The sequence below is a fragment of the Cebus imitator genome, unplaced genomic scaffold (assembly GCF_001604975.1).
Source record: "Cebus imitator isolate Cc_AM_T3 unplaced genomic scaffold, Cebus_imitator-1.0 Scaffold672, whole genome shotgun sequence".
Classification (NCBI taxonomy): Eukaryota; Metazoa; Chordata; class Mammalia; order Primates; family Cebidae; genus Cebus; species Cebus imitator.
The window spans coordinates 718,139-727,256 of NW_016107987.1; the positions used below are offsets into that span (position 1 = coordinate 718,139).

Below are 9,118 nucleotides of genomic sequence, written 5' to 3' on the forward strand. Positions count from 1 at the left end.
AACACCATGACTGGGGGGAAACACCATGACTGTCTGGGGGGGAACACCATAACTGTCTGGGGGGAAACACCATAACTGTCTGGGGGGAACACCATAACTGTCTGGGGGGGAACACCATAACTGAGAGGGGATTGTTGTGAACGGTTGTGATAAGGGGGGAAAGCGGGTACAGAGCAGAGAGCCAAAACCCTCCAGGCCTGCTCTTTCCACCCAGTCCCCCATCCAAGCACCAGCCAGCCTCAATCCCGCTTAGCTTCCGGGCTGGGGCACCCTCAGGCTGCTAATAGCAACTTGGGGCTGCCAAAAGGAACCCCCCCCCAGGAAGTCCCAGCTTGAGGCGGGGGCGCAGGTGGGCAGGAAATGAGAGGCCAGAGGGTCAGAGGGCGGTTGGGAAGAGCTGCCAAAAGCGGGGGAAGCGGGAAGGGAGCGGGAGGCCAAAAGCCTCTGGCCTCCCCAGGTGGTCCCTTCTCGTAGCCCCAGCCGTGTCGTACCCTGCTCGGCTTCCAGGCTCCTGTGCCAACTTGGGTCAGCTGGCATGGACCCCCACAGTCCGTGCTGGGGGTGCAAGTGGGCGGGAAACGGTGTCCAGAGAGTCAAGGGGCGGCTGAGGAGTGTTGTGAGAAGGGACAGAAAGCCGGAGAAGAACGGGAAGCCAAAACTCGGCAGCCCTGGTCTCCCACCCAAGCCTCGGCCAGGCCCAACCCTGCTTAGTTTGCGGACCCGGGCACCCTTGGGTGCTGCGGCCCACAGGGTGCCCGGACAAACCCCTGCAAAGAGGTCCCGGGACGCGTGGACGCCCTTGGGGGGAGCTCTGTGCCAACCTGGGTGGGCCTGGCAGGGTCTTGAGTGGGGGCCGCCTCCAAAGCCCGGGGCTGGAGGCCTTGGCCTTTCCACCTTCTTCCCAACACTTCCCACCCATTCTCTGGCTCTGCCCTCTGACTCACTGGCCTGCGCCCCTGCCAGGGCCCCAGACTATTCCATGTGTGTTTTTTGGGCAGCTTCCAGGTGCCATAGCAGCCTTTGACAGCCTAGCCCAGAAGCCAAGCAGGGTCAGGCCTGGCTGGGGCTTGGGTGGAGAACTCCCTAGTGAGACGGGTGCCGGAGGATTTTGGCTTCTGCTTGTTCCCCTTCCCAATTTCTCCTGCTTGTTGCAAACCTTCCTAACCGCCCCCTGACACCCTGGCTTTCCCTTTCCCATTTCCGCACACACCTGCGCCCCCCTCAGCGATCTGGGAAGTCCCCAATGGGGTCCGTCTTAGCAGCCATTGGGAGCAACAGCAGACTGAAGGGGCCCCAGTGTAGAAGCCAAGCAGGGTCGTGCCTTGGGGGGGATTGTATGACGGAATGCTTGGGTAGATTGGGGGCCAGAGGCTTTCGGCTCTCTGCTCCCTCCCTGCTTTTTGTTGTCCCAATGCGTTCCAACCACCCCTCGTAACCAGAATCATGACCGACAGCACCCCATCAGGACCACCAGACCGTTTTTTTGTTTGTTTTTGAGATGGAGTCTTGCTCTATTGCCCAGGCTGGAGTGCGTTGGAGTGATCTCGGCTCACCGGAATCTCCTCTTCCTGGGTTCAAACAATTCTGCTTCAGCCTCCTGAGTAGCTGAGATTACAGGCATGCGCCACCTTGCCTGGATAATTTTTTGTATTTTCAGTAGAGACGGAGTGTCCCCAATTTGGCCAGGCTGGTCTCGAACTCCTGGCCTTGTGATCCACCTGCCTCGGCTTCCCAAAGTGCTGGGATTCCAGGAATCGTGCCTGTATTGTGGTGCAGTTAGCAATGGCAGCTCATCTACGGAGAAACCACATACGTTTTGAGTGACTTAGACCTTCTCACTCTAAATTCTCCGCTGAAGAGCCGGCCATCCTGCTCCAGATGTTTTGATCCAGCTGATCCCAAACAGCGCCAGAACAGCGAATCTTCCCTCAGCCTCTTCCCCTGAGACCTTGGGCCAAGCACTCAGTGTAATTCGTGCCTGGACTGACCTGCGACTGCTTATCCCAGTGGTCATCCCAAGGTAAGGCACCCTAGCTCTGGGGGGCTTTCTCTAATAGGCAGGACGCCCCTTTAGAAAAGCGCACCTCAGGGTCCTTCAGCAGATGTGAGTGGAGCACCTTTCCTTGGTACGATGCCCCAAGTGGAAATTGCTTCAACTAGCCCCAAGCGGCTTGGTTTCCCAGTGACACAATTGCACAGACCCTGTCTAGTCCCTCAGACTTGACTCTGGGTTGCATTCGAAAACATTGGAGGTCCGGGCACGGTGACCCACGCCTGTAATCCCAGCACTTTGGGAGGCCGAGGTGGGTGGGTCACAAGGTCAGCAGATTGAGACCATCCTGGCCAACACGGGGAAACTCTATTTTTATTTTTATTTTTTTAAAGATGGGGTTTCACCGTGATGTTCAGGCTGGTCTTGAACTCCTGACCTCAGGTGATCCACCCACCTCGGCCTCCAAAGGTGCTAGGATTACAGGCATGGGTCACTGCGCCTGGCTGAAACCCTGTCTTTACTAAAACAAACAAAAACAAAACGAATTTGCCAGGTGTGGTGGCACGCACCTGCAGTCCCAGCTATTTTGGAGGCTGAGGCAGGAGAATTGCTTGCACCCAGGAGGCGGAGGTTGCAGTGAGCCAAGATCATGCCACTGCACTCCAGCCTGGGCGACAGAGGTGAGACTCTGTCTATAAAATAAAATAAAAATAAAACATCATAACAAATTTGACCTCCAAAGTCTCAAAAAGAAGTGCTTAATTTTCCTAAGCAAGGTGGCTTGCCTGCTTTACAAACTTCTGGGTCAGAAATCTTTTTTTTAGACACTCTATCACCCAGACTGGAGTGCAGGGGCACAATCTCAGCTCACTGCAACCTCTGCCTCCTGGGTTCAGGTGATTTTCCTACCTTAGCTCCTAGCTTAGCTTCCTGAGTAGCTGGGATTAGAGGCGCACGACACTACACCCAGCTAATTTTTGTATTTTTAGTAGAGTTGGGGTTTCACCATGTTAGCCAGGCTGGTCTTGAATTCCTGACCACGTGATCCGCCGGCCTCGGCCTCCCAGGGTGCTGGGATTACAGGCATGAGCCACCTCGCCTGGCCCTGAAGTTCTTTAAGTCCAGGAATTTATGACTGTCTCTCTGGATCCCAATCTCTGCCAAATCTATCCGATGTGCTTGGCTAAATTCTCTAGCCCCACTGACTCTTCTGACAATAACCCTTTCTTTTCTTTTTTTTTATTTTTTGAGACGGAGTTTCACTCTTGTTACCCAGGCTGGAGTGCAATGGCGCGATCTCGGCTCACCGCAACCTCCGCCTCCTGGGTTCAGGCAATTCTCCTGCCTCAGCCTCCTGAGTAGCTGGGATTACAGGCACGTGCCACCATGCCCAGCTAATGTTTTGTATTTTTAGTAGAGACGGGGTTTCACCGTGTTGACCAGGATGGTCTCGATCTCTTGACCTCATGATCCACCCGCCTCGGCCTCCCAAAGTGCTGGGATGACAGGCGTGAGCCACCGCGCCCGGCCAATAACCCTTTCTTTACCCATTCTGTTTTCCCCAAGCAGCTGGACTGGTTGAGGCCACCCTGCACATAACACCTTCATGTTCAACCGTACCTACTCCATCTGCTCCTTGTCATCTCAACCTTGGATGTCATTTTCCAGTTCCACCTCCTTTTCAGGGACTCTGTCCCCTTCAGGTTGGGGGCCACTTATGATCCCACGTTAGGTCCACACAAGGTCCTGCTGCTCTGAGAAATGGCAAAGGTGCATCTTTACCACCTATTGTGCTCATGAGGAAAAGTCCTGCCTTTGGTCTGTAGCTCAGTGATGGGCAGATGAGGTTCATGCCTGGAACCCTCAGGGGTCTGGCCTGGGGAGAACGGGAGTTCCTAATGCTGATCCTAGATGGGGCTACAGAGAGGGAAACACTAGCAGGGAATGCTGTGATCATAAATTACTTGTTTAACTGAAGGCACGAAGAAGGCTGTCATAAAGCCAGTCACCTATGCCAAACTAAGAGACGTAATACAGGGGCCAAATGAAAACCCAGCTCTGTTTTACTCCAGGTTGGCTGGAGCTGTGAGAAAATATACTAATATGGACCCCGAGAGCCGAGAAGTCCTTGGTATTCTGACTGTTCATTTTATTAGCCGGGCTTCTCCAGATATTAGACACAAACTCCAAACACTAGACCAAGAACCACAAATTCCATTCCCCACTTTGCTGGACACGGCCTTCGAAGTCTTTAATAAAGAGGAAAAATTGCAGTGTGAATGAGATAGAAAAGATCAAGAAAGAGATAAGTGGCAGGTTCACTACACGGCTGCTGCCATTGCGGATTCTCTGCCCACCCCAAGGGCCCCAGGTCAGCCGTCAGGGTGGAGCCTAACAGCCACTAAGGAGCCCACTATGTGCTGTCACTACAATCAGCTGGGCAAATCAGCTGGAAATGCCCACAGCTTCCCCAACCACATTCTGGTCCTTAGTGACCCTGTCCTCACTGGAAACAAGCAGGACACTGGAAACAGGACTGCCCCTCTCTCCTTTGTGCGGAGGGTCGTCACAAAACCAGCAACCCCAGTGTGTGAGCCAGTTTGGGAGAATGGCAACCACAAATGCCCCAAACTCTGTTCTTTGACTCTGAGAAACTTAGGGAGCTCAGAAGGCAGAAAGAGATGACTGGTGGGGTCCAGAAGGCATCCAGTAACCCTAACTCTGGCAGGGAATCAGATTGAGTTTTTAATTTACACAGGAGCTACTTATCTAGCCCTAAGTAGTTTTTTAGGTCCTACCTTTTGGTCCTCAATCCTCCTCGCCAGCATATATGCCAGGCCAGGCCAGGCCACAGCAGGGATGCTTCACCTCCCTCAACTTTTTTTTTTTTTTTGAGGTAGAGTCCTGCTCTTTTGCCCAGGCTGGAGTGCAGTGGTGCAATCTCGGCTCACTGCAACCTCTGCCTCCTGGGTTCAAGTGATTCTCCTGCCTCAGCCTTGCGAGTAGCTGAGACTACAGTCACCCAGCTAATTTCTGCATTTTTAGCAGAAATGGGTTTCGCCATGTTGGCCAGGCTGGTCCCAAACTCCTGACCTCAGACTCACAGACTGCCTCTGTGATCTCAAATCTCCTATTACATTTGTTAGTCACAACCCCCGCAAGCCTGGTCTTGATGGTCACTTAGAACCAAAATCTACAAGCTGCTGTCGAACTTCAAGTGTTCTGCCTGCCTCGCCCTCTGAAAGTGCTGGGATTATAAGTGTGAGCCACCATGCCTGGCCACTTCCCCCTTAGTGTGCACCCTGGGGAAAAATGTTTTCACGTACCCTTTCCTGGTCCTACCAAGCTGCCCTATCCCCTTACTTGGAAGGGACATAATGATAAAACTCCAAAGAAGTGTTCTTTTTTTTTTTTAATTTTTTTTGAGATGGAGTCTTGCTCTGTTCCCCAGGCTGGAGTGCAGTGGCATGATTTCGGCTCATTGCAACCTCCACCTCCCGGGTTCAAGCCATTCTCCTGCCTCAGCCTCCCGAGTAGCTGGGATGACAGGTGCCCTCCACCACATCTAGCTAATTTTTGTATTTTCAGTAGAGGTGGGGTTTCACCATGTTGGCCAGGCGGGTCTTGAATTCCTGACCTCAGGTGATCTGCCTGCTTCAGCCTCCAAAGTACTAGGATTACAGACGTGAGCCACCACCCCCAGCGAAACTCTGATTTTTCAATATCTGCAATGTTACTTCCAACCTAGCGTGCTTAGCCAGTCCTTATGCATGCACAGGCCTCATAACACAACCTTCTTGAGCAACCGTAAAGGCTTCTTCATGGGGCTCCCCTTTTAAGGACAGCCCAGTGTCTCTGACCCATGGGTTTTAGGCACAACTTGGCAGCCAGAAGGTGATCACAGTACAGTCTTCAACATCGCATCCGATACTACTGTTTATACTTGGGCCCCTTGCTGATACGTCTTTTCTTCAGACAAACCACATAACCAGCCCTAGACCCTCTCAGACCTATGAAACTAGCTTTCATCAAATATGCATTGGCTGGGTGTGGTGGCTCACGCCTGTCGTCCCAGCACTTTGAGAGGCCGAGGTGGGAAGATCACAAGGTCAAGAGATCGAGACCATCCTGGTCAACATGGTGGAACCATGTCTCTACTAACAATACAAAAATTAGCTCGGTGTGGAGGCACATGCCCGTATTCCCAGCTACTTGGGAAGCTGAGGCAGGAAAATTGCTTGAAACCTGGAGGCAGAGGTTGCAGTGAGCTGAGATCGTACCACTGCACTCCAGCCTGGCAACAGAAGGAGACTGTCTCAAAAAAAAGCACCACATAACTCACTTTTTTAGATTTGTCATAGTTGTTTTGTCAGAGGGAAATGTGGAGCCCTAAGGAGTTACAAGAAAATTGGAAAATAGGCCAGACGCAGTGGCTCATGCCTATAATCCCAGCACTTTGGGAGGCTGAGGTGGGCGGATCACCTGAGGTCGGGAGTTTGAGACCAGCCTGACCAACATGGAGAAACTCCATCTCTACTAAAAATACAAAATTAGCCGGGCATGATAGTGCATGCCTATAATCCCCAGCTACTCGGGAGGCTGAGGTTGTGGTGAGCTGAGATCATGCCATTGCATTCCAGCCTGGGCAACAGAGTGAAACTCCATCTCAAAAAAAAGAAAAAGAAGAGAAAGTTGGCAGGAACAGAGACAGAAGTAAAGGGCAGAGAATGTTCAGAGAAACGGTGTCCACCACAAACGGCTCACTAGTGACCAAGCACCCTATTACCAGCACCCAGCTCACGGCCCGGCTGCACCAGGAATCCCGTTTGCCGGTATTCACCCAAGCAGCACGCCCTGTAAAACCTCCCCCTGGCCCCTGCCACTTGGCAGAAAGGTCTTCCTCTTCTGTGTTGCCCGCCGCTCCCTTGCAACGTATATCCCCTTTTTCTCTAATAAATCTGCCTTTCTGAACTCATTCCTGTCTTGGTAAATTCTTTACCACCTGTGTGCCAGCCTCAGGCAGTTGTTGACCAGAGCAATTCCTATATCCCCCCGTTGCCGGTAGAAGAGACAGAAGTCCCTCAGCAGACCTCTCCTGTTCTGATAGGCCAAAACCAAGTGACACGGGCCTCTAGCTACCTGGAAGGCTGGGAAGTGAGCGTGCAGTGTTCCTCACAGCAGAGAAAGAAGGGGCTGGGCATGCTGCTGGGACCGTGGTCAGCAGGTCTGGGTGCTCTGGGAGAGCACCCAGGGAGTGGGAAGGCCGGCATGTGCTCATAGATTAATGCTCATGTGTGTCGTCCTTACAGGCAGAGGCGGGGTGGCAAGAGAGGGCAAGAGGCTGCCATTGTGGGCACAGTGGTATCTGCTAGGGCTGAGCAGGAGGAAGAGAGCTCATCGAGGTGCATGGTTCGGGGGGGAGGAATGAAGACAGACCCCCACCCACAAGTGTCAGGAGAGACACCCTTTGGTGAGCGTGGCCTCCATCACCATGCCAAGTGACACCAGAACCCCATTGCCCTGCACGTGAAGTTGGAGGTGCTGTGGAGCTTTGAAGACAGTGAGAAACTGACACGGATTGACAGGGCCCCAGGGCCGGTCCCCTCCACCGTTGCCTCAATCCGTGTCAACAAGGACAAGATCCGGGCTAATTCCCGCAGCCACCCCAGTAAGTGCCGTGCAGCTGACCTGCTGCTGGGGTGTGGTGATGGGCCACATGCAGCTCCTGTTGAGCCTGTGGATTGGGGAGCAGAAGCAACAAAACTTACCTGTCAGCACATGCTCATCCAGGACGAGGCGGGCTGGCTGTTTGTACAGCTACAGCAAGAGCAGGGCGATGGTGCCCAGGCTGAGGCTTTGGGGCCGGTAAGGGCTGATGGATGAGCCAGCCATTGCTGACACCCAGGCTGCCCAGTATCCCTTGGTGTTACGTATCATCCTGGAGGAGTCTGCTACTCACCACACCTAGTCTTCAATGTGGATGAGACAGGACCGTTCAGGAGACGGATGCCCACGCGCTTGCTGCTGGCATTGGAAGGGGTGACTGTGCCTGGGCCCAAGGCCTCTAAGGCCCATCTGACCCTACTGCTTGGTGGCAATGTAGCCAGCAACTTCAAGCTAAAGCCTCTGCTAGTGTACATCTCAGAGATTCCTCAGACCCTCAAGGGCTGCCCCAAGGCCAGCCTCCCTGTGCCTTGGTGCTCCAATCGCAATGACTGGCTGACTCCCAGTGTCTTCCAGGATGCTTCTGCCCTGCCATGGAGACCTACTGTGTTCACCGTGGCCTCCCACATCATGCCCTGCTGCTTCTGGATGGTGCGCCCTACCATCCTGCCCATCTGCGTGGCCTTTCAGCCCATGTGCACGTTGAGTTCTTGCCCAAGAACACCTCCGCCCTAATTCAGCCCATGAACTAGGGCATCAACACTGCCTTCAAGGCCCACAACCTGCGCCGCACACCAGCCAGCTGGTCCAGGAGACTGCTGATGAGGACGGGCCCTCTGCGTGGGAGTTCTGGGGCAGCTACACTGTCATGACGGCCGTGGACAGCATCGCTGAGGCCCGGGCAGACCTGCAGCCTGCTACCAGGCACAACGCCTGGAGGAATCTCTGGTCTGAGTGTGTGCCTGCTGGTGCCCCCGAGGCTGGTGTGGTGCCCAAGCTCCGCCACAACACTGTGGCACTAGCTAGCCATGTGGCTCTTGGGGATATGGCTGAGGCTGATGTTGCCTGCCTGCTGCAGGCCTGTGGGGAACCTCCCACTCCACAGCGTCCCCCAGGATGCAGAGGATGGGGCCACGAGCACCTCTGGGCTGCCTTGGGAGGCAGGGAAAGGCCTGGCCTCCAAAAGGTCACAGCCAAAGCTCAGAGAAGCCATGAAGAGTACAGAGACCAGAGGGCTGGTGAGGGAGTTCTGAGCCATGAGCAGCCGGCCCAGGTTCTGTGTCACTTTGCTGCTGGCCTTGATTCCTTCTGGAGAATGAGCACAACTGGGAGCATAGCCTGTGGGTGTCCCGGGGTATCCTCAGTGCTCTTGCCCACCTCCAGGAGCTACACTGAGACAGGAGGCTCAGGCGGCTGCATCGTTAGGATGCCCTATGTCAGTGGCAACAAGGGAGTTGGTGG

The 9,118-nt window shown here is 54.1% G+C and overlaps 1 long non-coding RNA gene across 1 annotated transcript in view; it reads left to right on the forward strand.

Annotated features, from left to right (window-relative positions):
- LOC108295982 overlaps positions 1-6,968 on the forward strand; it is a 23,611-nt gene extending 16,643 nt beyond the window's left edge. Inside the window, exons 5-6 of the long non-coding RNA XR_001821689.2 lie at positions 1,859-2,020; positions 6,634-6,968. This is a non-coding gene — a long non-coding RNA (uncharacterized LOC108295982). The remainder of the gene's footprint in view (positions 1-1,858; positions 2,021-6,633) is intronic.
- Positions 6,969-9,118: the final 2,150 nt, after the last annotated feature.